This window comes from Balaenoptera physalus (assembly GCF_965194825.1).
Source record: "Balaenoptera physalus genome assembly, chromosome: 9".
In the NCBI taxonomy this organism is placed as follows: domain Eukaryota; kingdom Metazoa; phylum Chordata; class Mammalia; order Artiodactyla; family Balaenopteridae; genus Balaenoptera; species Balaenoptera physalus.
In genome coordinates, this window is record NC_138888.1 from 69,570,235 (window position 1) to 69,586,000 (window position 15,766).

General features: G+C 41.7%; 1 protein-coding gene across 2 annotated transcripts in view; it reads left to right on the forward strand.

The window, feature by feature from the left end:
* Window positions 1-6,182: 6,182 nt before the first annotated feature.
* Window positions 6,183-15,766, forward strand: part of CNR1 (cannabinoid receptor 1) — a 36,481-nt gene continuing 26,897 nt past the window's right edge. The window contains exon 1 of one of the 2 annotated variants that reach the window (XM_082474321.1): window positions 6,183-7,188. The gene's annotated coding sequence lies outside the window, so the exon portion shown is untranslated. The remainder of the gene's footprint in view (window positions 7,189-15,766) is intronic. The other variant, XM_082474322.1, reaches the window with a different exon arrangement.

The following is a 15,766-nucleotide window of genomic DNA, read 5'->3' on the forward strand; positions in this document are numbered from 1 at the left end:
TTACTGATGGTTCATTTTACCCTTTTATATTCTTTAATAATTTTGACAATATAAAATTGTCACATGATTTCTTTTTCTAGACTGTTGAGTTGATACATTGGATCATATCTGGCAAATTATTAACAGCTTTTAGGTTAACTTCTCATATGGGATTTCTACCCTTACCGTTGTTCTTCTGATGCCTGAAAACCAACCACACACTACATGGAGATGAAGTTACTCTTATTTTACTCAATCCCTGCTCTAGGGAGGATGTTAGTTATACTGCCTTAACACTCGGCAACCAGTTTTGAGGAAAGTTGTATTTTTAAAGGAGTAATAAATTGCACATTTTCCAGATTTTTATGCATAAGGAAAGTATATCCCCTTGAGTGGAAAAAGTGACCCCCAGTGGGCAACAATTTGCAGCATGCAGTAGCGATAAGCACAGGTGGATCAGTCAATTTACTAGCATAGAGACACACACCATCATGCCAGGGACTGAAATTCCTTTCAATGTACATAATTATCTATTACCTCTGTCCAGTATTCTTGCCTAAGAGTCTTCAACTTGGTTATTAACATATTACATCCTCTCCTCTGGGCCTTAGATACAAAATCAATGCCTTCGCAGCTCTAAGATTCATTATTTATTATTTTCTCTCGACATGAGCAGAATAATTAAAATATTCTATGTAATGTTATACAATTGAGAAATCAGTGAACCATTATATCAGATAAATTATTAATGGTAATAAATTCTTTCAGTGAATTTTTCTTAAAGCTTTTTCCAATGTGTTTCTACCTTTATTGTCTTATTAGCCATTTTCAATGACAGTGTAAAAGAATTTAGGCAAATTAGTGGTACTCCCATCTCACAGAAGAGAAAAGTGAGGTCTAGAAATGGTAAGTGATAGTCTGGGTCACTGGTGCCATACCTTTGGATTCAAATCTATATCCCCAAGATGTTCTGGTCTCAGATCTCACCTAAAATTAGAAGACAGTAGGATCCTTTCAATTCTTTAAACTAAATCTTTAAACTAAACTAAATCTTTAAAATTAGAAGACAATAGGATCCTTTCAATCTTTAAACTAAAATTGGAAGACAATAGGATCCTTTCAATTCTTCAATGCTGTTGAACCAATAAAGTCTGAGTTGTACCTGTTTGTTTAACGTGTTTTGGATTCAACAGACAAGACAACAAACCCACAGACTAATCATACACCCCATTGGCTTTTACCAGTTCTCATTTTTACTGGCAGCTGCATTTCAAGAAAAAGCTAGTGAACCGCAGGCAATGGCTAATGGGGACTTCTCTGGGTATTGGTACATCCAGACCACCGCGTAAAGCAGATAACTGGCGGCATCTGTTTAGAATGGGAGCAACAGCAAAGACGTCTCAGCTGAGCCCCAAGAAACCCTCAAAATGTGAGCACTTTGTTTACGAATCAGCTGCCCGCCCTCTGGTTTGAGAATTAAAGAGCCTCCAGCCATACTGTAGTCCTCTCCAGATAGTGAATACAGATGCAGCTACAATATAACAATAGTAGCGAGAGAAAGAAAAACAGCTATCATTTATTGAAAGCCTAAATTCCAGGCACCAGCCTGAGAGTTTTATGTTTATTATTTCTTTTAATCCTCATAACCCAAGATAGATAGTCGTTTCTTCTTCTAAGTTCCCACCTGAAGTTGAAAGAACCATGAAGAACACTGAGAAGAGAGTTTACTCAGAAGGCAGGTCAAGTGACTATTTAAGATGTACATATTTTTAGCACTATTTTTCTATTATTTGCCATATTTTGATAGGATAATACTGCTGCTTGCCCTATTTTTTTCAAAAGGAAATATTTAGACATATAATGTTTGCAGCCTTTTTAATCATAGAGTTTTGATGACTATTTTGCAAGAGTTTAATCAAGGGGGAACAAAAGCTTTATTAACCTGTGTTCTCACTCCCCTTGTTTGCACTATGTGCTTATTTATTGTCTGTTACATCATACTCTTCACATGGTTTGGAATGAAAGGATGGCCCATCTCCTCATTACCCATCCTCTGCTTGGTGATGAAAAACAAAACAAAACATATGAACAAAGGAAAAATGCCTTCCTGTCATTTCTCAGCCTTCCTTGCTGCTTCTCAGCTGGGACGTTCAAGAGTGGGGTTTAATGAAAGAAGGTGAGAAGGTGAAAAAAAAAAAGCCCTAACGAGCATGTGTTTAGTTATACGGAAAGATCACTGAGACACGGCAGTGATTTTCTTTGTGCCTAACATAATGCAGTGTCCCCCAAGGTCAAAGAAGCCCATCATCCTTCCTTCCCCACCCTTTCATTTCCTACACTGGAAACCATCTCCTCCACCTACAGCATATATCATAAAGTTTAATTTCTGATGGTGGAGTGAAAAAGAATGTCATTCCCCATCACCAGCTTGTAGCTCTTGAGAAACACACAGAAGTGGCGCGGGAGGGTCTTTTGGTTGCTTGCATCACTGGTTGAGCATCGCATGAGCACACATTTCAGATCTCAAGCTTGGGATGACAGATACCCAGCCCAGTCCGCAGGCTCGCTCACATTCCCCCTTTACATTGGGAATAAAGAATAAATTCCCATCTCACAATGCAGAGCCACTGAAAAACACACTGCTTTAATGCTTCGAAGGAGAGCCAATAATAACTGTCGAACTCTAAAGCAACGCGCCGAATGAGAATGAATCCTGTCATCATAACATCATTCTGAAAATGTCTTTAATCACCGAGCGTTCCAATCCTGTGGTGTGAGCATCACACTGAAATTACAAAAAAAAAAACCCTAAAAACAAAAACAAAAAAAACAACCACATGAAGCCCAAACTCAGACAGAACTCCCAAACTCTAAGAGAGAGTGGTGTTTTTGCTTCCACTTCCCAAACCAGGAAACCATTACTCATCAATCCCAACAGATCACTCCTTTAGGGAGTGGGCGAGAGGTACGACAAACCAAAACAAGCCAAAAAAGAAACTGTGGAGTACGGCTCCTTTCGGATCAGCATCTATCTCAGGGAAGCAGAACATGCTTCTCTAATGTTCTATGTCCAGTATAACTACCAATACTTTGGCAGAAATTAATTGAGATCTATTTTTCTTTGAAGTTGAAATATGCAGCCTGAACTGTGCTCTCATCCTCTACATTGCACTGAGTGAATAACCTAAATTACACAGAACGGCAGTAAATTGGCTCATCATAGCCCTGTTCTAATTTTAAAAGGATAAAAAACTAAAAAACCAGACAGCCTCACATGTAGCAATGCAGGGACTAGTGAAGCCCGCTAAGGGTCTCTCAGTGTCTTTCCCCAGAAGGTCATGGGTTCAAATTCAACCTAGGTCTGTGATGACCAAGGACCATTCAACGTCTTAGGTTAAATATATGTGTGCCTTCAACATAATGTTCCCAAAAGGATGCTGACAGCTTGCATCTGTCATGCTTGCTGACTCTCTCATGAGGACAGTAGCTGGCCAACCACATGTGGAAACTAAATCACTTCCTCCCATATAAACGTGATCCTTGCCAAATGTGAACTCCGAGGCACAAAGGAGCATCTTGCTTTCACGCTGTCTGCTGTCTGCCCACCTTCCAGCTCCAAGGGAAAAGTAGAGCCACTCTTTGACTGACAGTCTAACACCTTGATGAGCCCAGGACAGACTTTAAATTTTAAAGACTTACAAGCATGCCCACAAGAAAGGTATTTTCTAAGCAACATAATAACTCTCTCAGTTTCAACAAAGCATTCACTCATGGCGATAAAATGCCAGGTCACAAGTCAAATTTTGATTCCATTACTGAGCATTATCCTTGAGCTCTAAATGGAAAGTCAGTACAATTCACCAGCTGTCAGGCTCCAGCCTTCCCCTCACCCTGAACAACAACAGACTAACAGGCTAAACAGTTATAGCTGCTGGAGTCACTACTTGATTAGATTCTTAATGAGTGGCTCTGTCCACAGGTCACTTCAGCCAGTCACTCAACAAATAGACTTCAAGTCATTTTGGATCCCAGGTTTCTGCTTGGAATTTCATAGAATTCAGTGAAGAGATCCGCCATCAATCAAAAGAGATTGAGGATGACTTAGAGATAATTAAGGTAATTAGATTGCTCCTCTTTAGGAGAAAGCAGAAGTCCGTGTGGCTGAGTTGAGATATGAGATTTCCATAGAATTCCTTCCATAGGTTGTAAATGGTTTCCACCCTTAGATTTTTGATGTTCAGCACCAAGGAGTAGATTGGTAAGTGGGAGAATGCCCTATAAGGGGCACCCCCAGGATGTGTCAGTGTTGTGTATCCGAGGGATGCTAAAAACCTCGGCCACCCCAAGAGCATCGATTGCCAGGCTACAGGGAAAGATGGTAGCACCCATGTGAAATCCTGTTGCCTAAAAGCCCTCCAGGAGCCCAGCCCCCTAGCTTTTTCCTGTCACCTGAAAGATGACCTCATCATAGCCAGAAGAAGATCTGCCTAGATCCTCTCTTTTGAATACTAGTGATCATCTGAACCTATGCTACCAGGAAGCGGCAGACTTTGAAGTTATTTCTTGTCAAGTCACCAGGTCACCTGGGAAATTAGTCTGTAAGGTCACAAGGGGGGCAAAACTTGGCGAATATTTCCTCCTGCCAAGGGTGTGAGGTGAAGGTAAAATTAACAACCATGACCCCTAAAAAGAAAAAAAAAAAAGGAACAGATGCTGAAGTGCCTCCCACCCCCTTTTAAATCTCTAGATGGAGCTGTGTCCGCAATGCCAGTGGGTTGAAGACGGCTTCTTCTGGCAGGAGCAGAGTCTGCCTGAGGCATCAGGTTTAATCCCACATCTACCCAACCTCCATCGACTGATGGGTCCATCAGATCTTTATTTATAACTTATTCCATCTACCCACCTAGTAGAAATTGATCATTTCAGCTGTGAACTCTATCGCAAATGGCCATTTTTCTGATGGAGAAATGAAAAATACTTTTTCTAACCTAAAGCAGTCTAGGGGGATTTTCAGAGACTTCACTGGCGCTCTGTGCCTTTCCAGGATTTGGCCTGATTTTTCCAAAAGGCGCTCAACAGCCTTCTCTCCTCCAGGACTCTGGACCCACCATCCTTGGGCTTCCTCCGCACCAATTTTCCTCCCTTCCTTGAGAGGCTGGCTTTTCCGGATTCTCACCACGTAGTCCAAATACGGGGCCCAGATATGTTACGATTGCTGTTGGTCTCTGGGCTTGGGCAAAAGGAGAGTGAAGGTCGGTACCAGAGCGAGTGCGGGATGAAGACTGGGGCAGAATTTGCCAGATGCCCAGCGGGGTGTCATAAGATGAACCCCGAAGTGGCCACGGAGAGGAGAGCTTGGGAACTGAACCAAGGGTTTTCGGCGGGGCTCCTGAGGCAGGAGTGACATGGCTCCAGCCGTCAGGTGGAAACCATGAAGTCCTCCCGCGACCCAACGCCAGAGAGATAAAGATGTCTAAATAACCAGGGTCGCTGCCAGTGCAACACTGCCCGGGCCCCGGGAGGAGGGGGAGCGCCTTTTCTGCTGAAGCCACTGCTGGGGCTTGTTTGTAGGCTCGCAATTCACCATGATAAATGTAAAGACCAATTAAGGTTTGATCCGTGCACACAGGAGGCAGACGGCGGCTGATAGTGGAACCAATTAACGAGCATGTCCCCTAATTCCTGCCGCGGCCGCCGGGCGCACAGAGGATCCCCAGGCGCCTGCGGCGGCTGCCCCCGAGCCCCGCGCGCCCCCCGCCAGGCCCTGGAGGGGGGCGTCCTCCTCCAGCTAGAAGGTGCAAGGAGCGGCTGGGGAGGGGGCGCGCCGGGCAGGGAGGCGCAGAGCCAGCCGCCTACGGAGCCCAACTGTTTGCACCCGGGGCCGGGCGGGTGGGGCGCGCCCTAGTGGTCCGCGCCGGGCGGGGACGGCGGGGGCTGGTGGTGGCGCCCGGCGCGAAGCCAGGCGGTGCCCGAGGGCGGAGGACAGGTGGCCGCGTGGCCGCCGCCAGGTAGCAAACGGCTCGGGGGCTGCGCGGTGCGGTCCCCAGCCTTTGCCTGCCCCCGGGCCCGGTTCGTGGCCGCCCGCCGCGGGGGGCGGCCTGGAACGGGGCGTGGGGGGTGGAGACTGGAGGCCGCACGCCCGGCCGGGCCCGGTGCGCCGCCGCCTCGGCGCCCCCGCTTCCCAGGTCCCCCTTCCCTTCAGACTCAGCCCGCTGGCCCAGACGTGACCCCCGCGCAAGGTGCTGGCGCTGCGCGCTGCCGGGACGCGTGTGATTAATGGCCCGAGGTCGGAGACGGCGCAGGCACGAGCCCCTTCTTGGCTCGGCCAGGGTGTGAGGGTATCCGGCAGGAGAGCCAGGTCATGGCGGTGGGGGCTCTGGGGACCGCGGCGGCGGCGGCGGAGGAGGAGGAGGAGGAGGAAGAGAAGTAGGTGACGCGGCCCGGAGAGGCTCGTCCCCTCTGGCCCCGGGGCCGGCGCCGCGGCGGATCCCCAGCGCCAGCAAAGTTTGGAGCCACGGGCGCCGCGCGCCCATCCCTCCCCGCGCAGTTCCCTCGGCGGTGTCTGTGCCGCCGCTGCTGCCAGGGCAGGACAAAGGCTCATTAACACGTGATGGGACCGCGCTTCATAAATGGGACCGGAGCGAGAGGGAGCCAGAGACAGAGCGCGAGCGGAGGGAGAGGCAGGGACCGCGCGAACCGACCAGGCGACGGGCGCCCGGGCTGGCGGAAAACGGTGGGCCCGGCGGGGCGAGCGGGAGGACCCAGCGAAGAGCCCCGGGAAGGGGTGAGGCTCGCGGACGGAGGGGGCGCCAGTCCCGATCTCTGTCGCGGGCGGGCGCTCGAGGCAGGGGACGCCGGCGCGCGGGCTGCGCGGACCGACCGACTTACTGACCGACCGACGGAGGCACACCCCGCTCCACCCCACCCCACCCGGCCTCGCCCGCATCCCCGCGCCGGCGCCGCCTCCCTCTCGCGACTCCCTCGGCCACCCCTTCCTGCTCCACTTCTTTTCCGCCTCCGCCTCTGCTCGGCTCCCGCGGCGCCAGTGCCTTCCCCTGGCCCGGGCGGGGTGCCTCGGCTCCCGGCAGAGCTCTCCGTAGAGTCGGGGCGCGGGGGGGGGGGACGTTTCGTTCTAGCAGAGAAGCAGCCCCTGCGCTGGGCAAGAGGTGCCGAGGGAGCTTCTCCCGAGAGGACCGGGGGATGCGAAGGGTAAGACCTGGCAGAGTTGCGTTTGTAAATACTTCTTCCGCCTCCCGCCCCCTCGGGTGCTGACCAGTGTGGTCCCCAAGTGTCCTTCGTGGAGTTCTTATTCCGTGTGAGCGAATTGTGTATCGGTGTTTACTAAGCCGTAGAGCCCCAGCCTGTAAACTGTGGTCTGTGCTACTTCTGGAGGTTTCTACCATTTACTAGTTATTGAATGTGTGTGCACCTGGCTCTCTGTATGCACTGACGTCTGTTTGTGGAAAATGTGTAATTGTGCATGTTTGAAAAACGGGCGCTTGAGTTGGTACTTGATGCTTCTAAGCGATATCAGCAACTAAGTCTTCCCGGAGAAATACATCGATCTCTGCACCAAACCTGAAAACTGTCTAAAGTCAAATATTAAATGTCATATAAAGGAATGTATATCAAATAATAAACTTCTGCATATAAAAATATAGCTACAGGAACCACTCTTCTTTGAGGAAAAATGAACGAGCATTTAGCTGATATCTCAATTTGAAGTAATGGAACCATTTAATTCAGAACTAGCTGTTAGATGAAAAAAGTTGACGTTGTGTTTTTAAGAGACATTTCTTGCCAAGGCTCACAATCACAAACGGATCAGCTGAATGAAAATATGTTTGCTGTGACAGACGTGAGAAACCGTCATTTGGTTGTTTGAAAGTTTAGAAGCAACATGCATGTTTCTGATTTTAGTTTTTAATTAAACAGATAAGAAAAAATTTAGTCACCTATTAATCATTGTGTCTCCCATGTTTTTTTAATTTTCCTTCAGATAAGTGCTCTTCTTGCCTTTGTTGTTGCTTTCTTGATGTATTAGCATCCGCGGGCATTTAATCCAATAAGAAATTAGGACACATCTACTAGTTTTAAAGGTGTTGAAATACATCTCAGTGGGTCCCATAACTTCTTCTCATTTTTAATACCAAGTTAATATCTTTTGAACAATGGGGGAAATGGAATCTCTCCGGGGAAACTCAGCGTACACTGGGTATCCGTGGGTGACCACTGCCATCAATCTATTTTGCAGAATATTGAGAAGCTCAGAGCAACCAACCTTTAAGGTTCCCACAGGACTTTATCTGATTTAAGGTGTTGCTTTTCTAATCCCACCCTACTGACAGTTTGCAAGAGAAGATATACTGATTGATTTTTCTCTGTCCTTTTTTTCCTGGTACTCCTTGCCCCTCCCCCGCTCTCTAACTCAGTTAAAAGCAGTGTTCTCAAAATGAAAGGCTACGTATAGTTTCTTAAGTGAGACAGATTATTTTCTGATTATCCATACATGAACAGAATCCACACACCTCCAGATTTTTAAACGTTGCATACTGCAGGCGGTTTCTGTAGGTACAATAGCATTTACCACAGTTGGGCAAGACGCTTGGACATGGTTTTTAAAAACGAATCCGTTTTTAGGTTATCAAGAGAACTTACTGTAAATGAACTCTTTTTGTTCCAAAGATGTCTCCCACTCCAGGCAAGGAGCAATCTTGGCTGAGGTAGGTATCAAGTGTCTGATGGGGAAAGGTCTCATTGTGTTCCTTAGTCTCCCTGGGGGTAACATGATGCCACAGGGGGCAACTGCTCAGTTCTGACCTTTCAAAAATAAAATTACTATGCTTGCATACTCATTGTTAGGAAGGCAAATTATATTCATGACACCCCCTCCCTAACTTTTAATAGCATCAGTACCTGTGCATATAAAAAGAATGTTATGCCTAGTCCCTTAAACAAGCCCTAGGTGATATTATTTACTTTGGCGTGCGAAGTTTCACCTTCTAGTGAAAAATCTGATCTCACGTTGGAGTAGTGCTCGGCTTTGTTTGTTATCCACTGTTTTCTGTCTTTTTCTGTTACCCTTTTCCCAGTGGACCACGTGCCTCTCTGTCTCGCTTGTGAGATTGTTCTTCTCTAATAAGCCTAGCTGCAGGATCAGTGTGTTCTTTTTGGCATTTCAAAATGTTAAAATAGTGAAATTGTTAAATGTTACCAAGACGAAACTGCTGGGAATGAAATTCTCCAGAAGAACCACTACATTTGTGGCCTATCACAGTCTCTTCCAAAAGAAAACTCCTTGAATCGGTTTACCTATTTTCTCAAGAAAGAAGCAGTCCCAGTGATTGTGTTGATATGTATTTAGTATGCGGTGTCAGCTTATTACTAAGGCAAAGCCTGAAAAACTCACTCAAAACAATCGTGTGACATTCTTCTTTGCTTTGACTGAATTAATCTGAACCACCAGGATATTTAGACAAGCTCCTAGGTTGTCTTACATATTAGTATGTGGAATTAGAATTGGAATTCTCGGCTGTATTAGAATAAACTGTTATGAAATGGAACCTATAATAGCAGTTTATAGTTCACCAGGCTTACCAAATGTTTCTTCCCAGAAAACAGTTGGCCTAATAAGGAGAGGGATTATTTCCCATAATTAGCTCTCTAGGAATGCTGCAAAAAAGAGTAATAAATCAAATTTGGAAATACCTAACAACACATGATGAGTAAAACGAGATTTGGTTATAGGGTCTTGAATTTGGTTAGGAAGATGGAGCCTGTCTGTTAGTTTGCTGACTGTTATTCTTGGGGTAATGATGTTAGCTCAGTTGCATGAAGCACACAGATGAGAGCTTTCATTCCTCTTTCATTCTAAAGGGATGCCATTGTCTCCACCAGTGTAAGTCTGTCTCTTTTATTTTTGTATTCATCACTTTCTAATTGAAGTAACAAATGAGAGTGAAGACAGCCTTTGGGTTTAAATTATTTATAATTCTGCTTCTGACTCTGAAGTGACCTGGACCTAACATTGTTGTGAAAAATTATGCCAGGGCAGGTTTATATATTGCATATCTATATTTTGAGGGGCTGAAAGCTCTGCTGATTTTGCTTTTCTTGACTGAAAGTTGGTCGAGGAGTTAAAGAATAAGAGGAAATCAAAACCAATGGATGTATTTTGTGTTGGCAAAATTTTAACTTCCTATTTTCCCCCCTGAATCTCCAGCTCTTTCCTAATCCTGTTCTCATAATAATGTTAACCTTATATTATAACCACATGAATGCTGTTTTTGAGGGACCGGAGGTTCAACACTTTGTAACTGAATTGCTGTTTAATGTTTTGATAACCATTTAATTCGCTAATCTGTATATTCTTAGATTAGGTTAACTTTATAACATATTACAGATCAACTCAGATTTCTCCCAGATATTTTCTGGACTAAAAGAAATAATGTCATCCATAGTTTACAAAATGTCAAGTTATAGACTGCATAATTTAAGATAACCAGGATATGTAAATACACTTTTATAAATATGTCTGAAGAAACTTTTTCAAAGACATATATCAAGACCGAAATAAAAACTGAGACATGTTGCCTTGATATATTTGAACATATGATTCAGATTTTAAATAAATACTACAAATTTGGGGAAATGTCCAAATTCAAGGCAGCTATGCAGAGGACATGGAAGACTGAAGGCAAAAGGAAGTATCCACCTTGAATCAAAACAAGGCTGTTCTTATTCTCCAGGATAGTGGAAATCTGTTCCAGTGTCCTGTGTTCTAAAAATCTTGCAAAGATGCTAGGATGGGCAGAACCACATTCGGTTATAGTTTTCTCATAAACACCGACTGATGTGTTTAACACAGTTTTCACCAATCTTGCTGATTGGTTATTAATTTTGGAAGAAAGTTGGGAGAAGATATACAAGGTTATTACTGTGTCACAAGATGCATGTTAGTATAGGTATATTTGTTGGATATAACACATTATAATGCTATCACAACTAAGTTAAAACCACAGGAAATTTGTGAGGGGGAAAGGGGAAGGCTCTTTTAGTGGTTTTCCAGTGCTTTCCTTGGTACTCTTCAAATGGTTTGAGGTTAGATGAACTTCTATCTCAAACAGGTTTGCATGGATAATAGATATGTTTATGACATATCAGTAATCAGAGGTCAAAGCCATTACATAAAGTAATCAGTGTGATTACCTCTAGTTATTAACATAAAATATTTACTGAAAATCTTTCCTGGGTCATACTTCTTCACTGAACAGGGTGCCTTATGGAAAATAAAGTACATTTCATTATAACAGTTTTTCTAGGGCAGTTGTGATCACAAATATATTCTTGATCTAGTTTTTATGGCTATTTTCCATATATTTGAAGTACTTTCCATATAGATTATTGGTGAATAACTTTGGGATATCCTCTGAAAGTTTCATTTGGACAGGTTAATTTTATAACTTAGCGAGCATGGAATGCTGAGGTTCAGAGTTGTGTTTGTATGGGTTTTTGAGGAAAGAATTGTTTACACCCCAAACCTGAGCAAATAGGCCTGGCAGAGTCATAGCAGTTGTTTCAAAATACCGTGAATTCTGTTGTAGCCCCAACTGGAGAAATGTTCACACCTGCACTTTAGGAAGGCTTTCAAAAGTTTTGCTTTGTTTGTTTTCTTTTCTTTTCTTATTGAACATGCCAGTTGAGAATGGTCTGATGGGAATCAGTGTTTCTTTAGCCAGCTTTTTTTTTTTTTTTAACCCCCTGCGCTGTTATTGCATTATAGTCTGTATTTTTGAATAAGTTTATTAAAATAAATTTTGCAGTTTTGAATGCAACAAGGGATTTAAGTTCCCTTTTCTCCTAACACAGATGGCAAATCATTTTTCCCTAGGAGTATGATATTTTATTATCTGATGTCTTATTTTTCCACTCAAATTTGGATTCTTAATTGTTTAGAGTTTGGATTCGTTGAAGAGAGATTTGATACCTTTGGCATGATTTCTTACCACCATTATCAACTCTGAATAGCATTAAAATTTTTTTTTAACTTCAGAAGGTAAAGTGCAGCATAGTTTCCAAAATTTGACAGTGTGATATGTATTTCTTTATTCCCACTAGCAAATTCCATTGCTTTTTAAGGAAAAGCAGAAGCATTTTTCAAAGACATGCCAGGCAATCTGTTGTGGGAGTTGAATATACTGGCAAATGCTTTCACAAACTGTGTATGTCAGTAGTATATTTAAATATAATTAAAATAAAATATTATTAGGAAATAATGTTTTTCAAAGTTTATGTTGAAATGGGAGGGTTCCCCTCTTTCCTTTATCATTTCTTTATTCGTTCTTAGACCATATACTTAGAGAAGAAAATTGGAGTCAATATGAGTTCTGTAAATTGAGTTAAAAGGAGTTTTACATTTAAATTGGTGATAAATTCCAGTATGCTTTAAAAAAAATTCTACTTTCACATTGGACATTTGTACTAGGAAATTTTATAACATTGATTGCTGTTGGTCAGGTGGCTAAAAAAGATGTTTTTAATATAGCAAGTGAACCAATATCATAGATAGTATGCCTTTGTCACTCTTGTTTGCTTTTAACCCAGCTATATTTAAAAATAAATCAACTTGATTTATTCTTTGTAAGAGAGCTTATTTTAATACCACTGTGATCTGTGTATTTTGGTTTATTCCAGTGTTACTTCTTAAATGGACCATATTTTCAACTCATTTTAATGCATTGCTACCAGAATTTGTAAATGTTTTCTCTAGCTTTTGTACAAGTTGTGGTGAACAAGCGATATGCATGTGGAGAAAAAGGAAAAAAAAACTAAAAAGAAAAAAATTAAACAACTTAACTCATAACTAAAGTAAGCAAAAGATTGTCCAAAGAAATCTGTATCTTTGTCTATGTGGGAATTTGACTTTGGAAAATGTACAACTACTTTTGGAAATTAGATCTAAGTTCATACAAATTTTTAAAAAGGGAAACCTTTGAATGATTTTAGTCCTCGGCCAAGGAAACTAATTATGAGTAATCTATGATCCATGTTTATTGATGAAATAATTAGAGAGGGAACAGTCTGCCCAGAGTCATATATTTAAGTGCTTTGGGATACATTTCCATATATTTATAACTTGTAGGCATTTTTGAAAGATCCCTGCCAGCTATAAGCAGTGCAAATAGCATAATTTCCAGGGTAACTCTGTAAGATAATTTGCAGTAGATTTGCATTACTTGGGCCTACTGCAAAATTTCCATTTTAGTTTGTCATTTTCTGGGTTCACCTCCCGTGATACATTATTTTATGGTTTTGGCAAAAGAAGAACAAATAGAAACATTTCCAGCTTAAAAAGGAAATCAGCTGGAGTGTTACTTACTTTTACTTTTTTCCTGTTCTTTTATGCTCAGTAGTCACGGGTTCCTTCACAACGGTGCTGATAGACGTGGTTAGCAGTCCTATCAAACTTTACATAGACTTTGTAAATAGAATTAAGAGAAAATGGTATGCAGTTTTTAATTTATGTCTGCTTACTGGGTAAGTACATGTTATGTCTTGAAGCCACTTTTCTTTGCTGGACAAAAGAGCTAGCAAATAAGTTACCTGAAAAAGTGCAGAGAAGCTCTGGATTGTAGACTGAAAATCCTTGAGAGGTTCTTCACTCTTATGCTCATTTTCAGGCTAGACTACATTGTTCTACTCCAATCAACTAGAAAAAGGCTTGGTTTTAAAGATCTTCTGTGGGAGACTACTTTATCATGAACAGGCTTCCTTCACCATCCACTTCAATGATCGAAAAACCTATGCTCATAGAATATTCTTTCTTCCTATCTCACCTCAATTCTTCTTAAAGGCTACTTCTATTTTCCTCCCCCATCTAGTCTTTTTCACAGGTTTCCATCTTTAACAATGGTTCTAAGATTTTAGAGTGTCTTAGAATCTCCTGGAGGCCTTGTGAAAACACAGATGTGCCCCAACCCAGAAAAAGAGTTTCTGATTCTGTAGGTCCGAGGTCGGACCTGAGACTGCATTTCTCCCAAGTTCCCAGGTGGTGCTGATGCTTCTGGTGGGAGAGCATCCTTTGAGAACCACTGACCTATTAAATAACTGACTCTGTGTGCTCTTCCAAACCACATGTGACTTCTCAGACTGTTCTTTAAGGTGCACCCTGGGATGTCCAGCCTATGCTCAACTATCTTATTTCCTAGTTCTTTATCTTCACGTCACTTTCCCTGAATACTTTTAGTTTCTCAACTCTGTTCAAAATCACATAGTTGTAGCACACAAACCATGACTCAAGGTCAAACTCTTAAGTATAATAGAACTACCTCATGGTTTCAATGGCATAAAAACTCTGTACTTGCATCCAATTTGTTACTACATTTCCAAAGCATACTTTACATCATTACTGAAACCAAGTTCTTCTAGTTCTGTTTGTACATTATAATTTACATCTTCAAAGCATATTTTTCTGTTTATATCTTGTATAAACAGAAAAATTTATACAAGATACACACTGAAAAATTTTTTTAATTAAAGTAGGTGATTTTCAACTAAAGTAGGTGATATGTAAGTACCTGGTTTTTAAAATCATGTTTAAATGGAACCCTGAACTTACACAGAATAAAAATGTTTAAAATTATTCCAGTGAGAAAATGATAGGAAGGAAATTGAATTATTTAGAAAACGAGTGTATCCTTGATTTGTATGAGTATTTAAACAAATATTAACTTCTCTTGTGAAATATTCCATTTTAGCTTCTGTAATGATAGAAAATAATTTTCCATTCTTTTTCATCACAGAGTTACAACCTGTGTTGGTGATTTTATATTTGAAAATTGGAAAGCCAAATGTTTCATAAAATAGAAATGAGTTGAGTTTGTTATTAGAATTGATTTTGGGCTCCTGAGACATTCCATTCTTACTTTTAGCATCTCTTGGCATAAACATGTGATTTGTTTTCAGTATAACTACTTTCCTTTACTCATTCTTAATTACTTTCTTGAGGCACAATTCCAAATACTCACAATTAATTTTTATCAATATATTAGATTTTCTCAATGCCCTTTTGACTCAGAAAAGCAATTAGAAATTTCGTTTTTGTAGGCAATAGTAATAACACATTTTAACCCTCTTTAACATATTTTCTTATTTATGTTTAAATTAATTCAGTTGTAAAACGCATAAAATGTTGTTAGCAGGAAAAGTTGCTCAACCAAAGCAAGAGCCATGTCCACTGAACAGAGTAACAAATTGATTCCTGAGGGCTTATAAAAGCCACTCCATCTAGTGGTTGAATTTTCACATAACTTCTCTTGATAAGTTGTTTTGAAAACACACTTGCACACGGAGAAACCCATCTGGGAAAAATCAGTGCATAATAGCATGCATTTGAGGGAAGGAAAAAGTCCATTATAATCATAATTTCATACACTGTCTTTAAAGGTCTATCAACAGCATATAATTAGGATTCATTCACAGTTGTGCATCTCACAAAAATCTCCTTACATATCATTGTTATATGGCAAAACGTTGAGGTTCATAGTACATACTCAGGCTCAATAAGGATCAGAATAGAAAGTAAATACCTGATCTTTGCCCATAACTTCTACTTGCCATCAATATAATTTCCGTTTGCTACTGAGATCAGAGATCCTGGGATAAACAGTTGTTGATGCCTTTCATGTAACTTTTACATCTGGGTACAGTTCTTTCCAGTTGGATGTTTGTATGAGACCAAGACTCAGGTTTACTTCCCTAATGATCAACTGACTTTATGCCAAGGAAA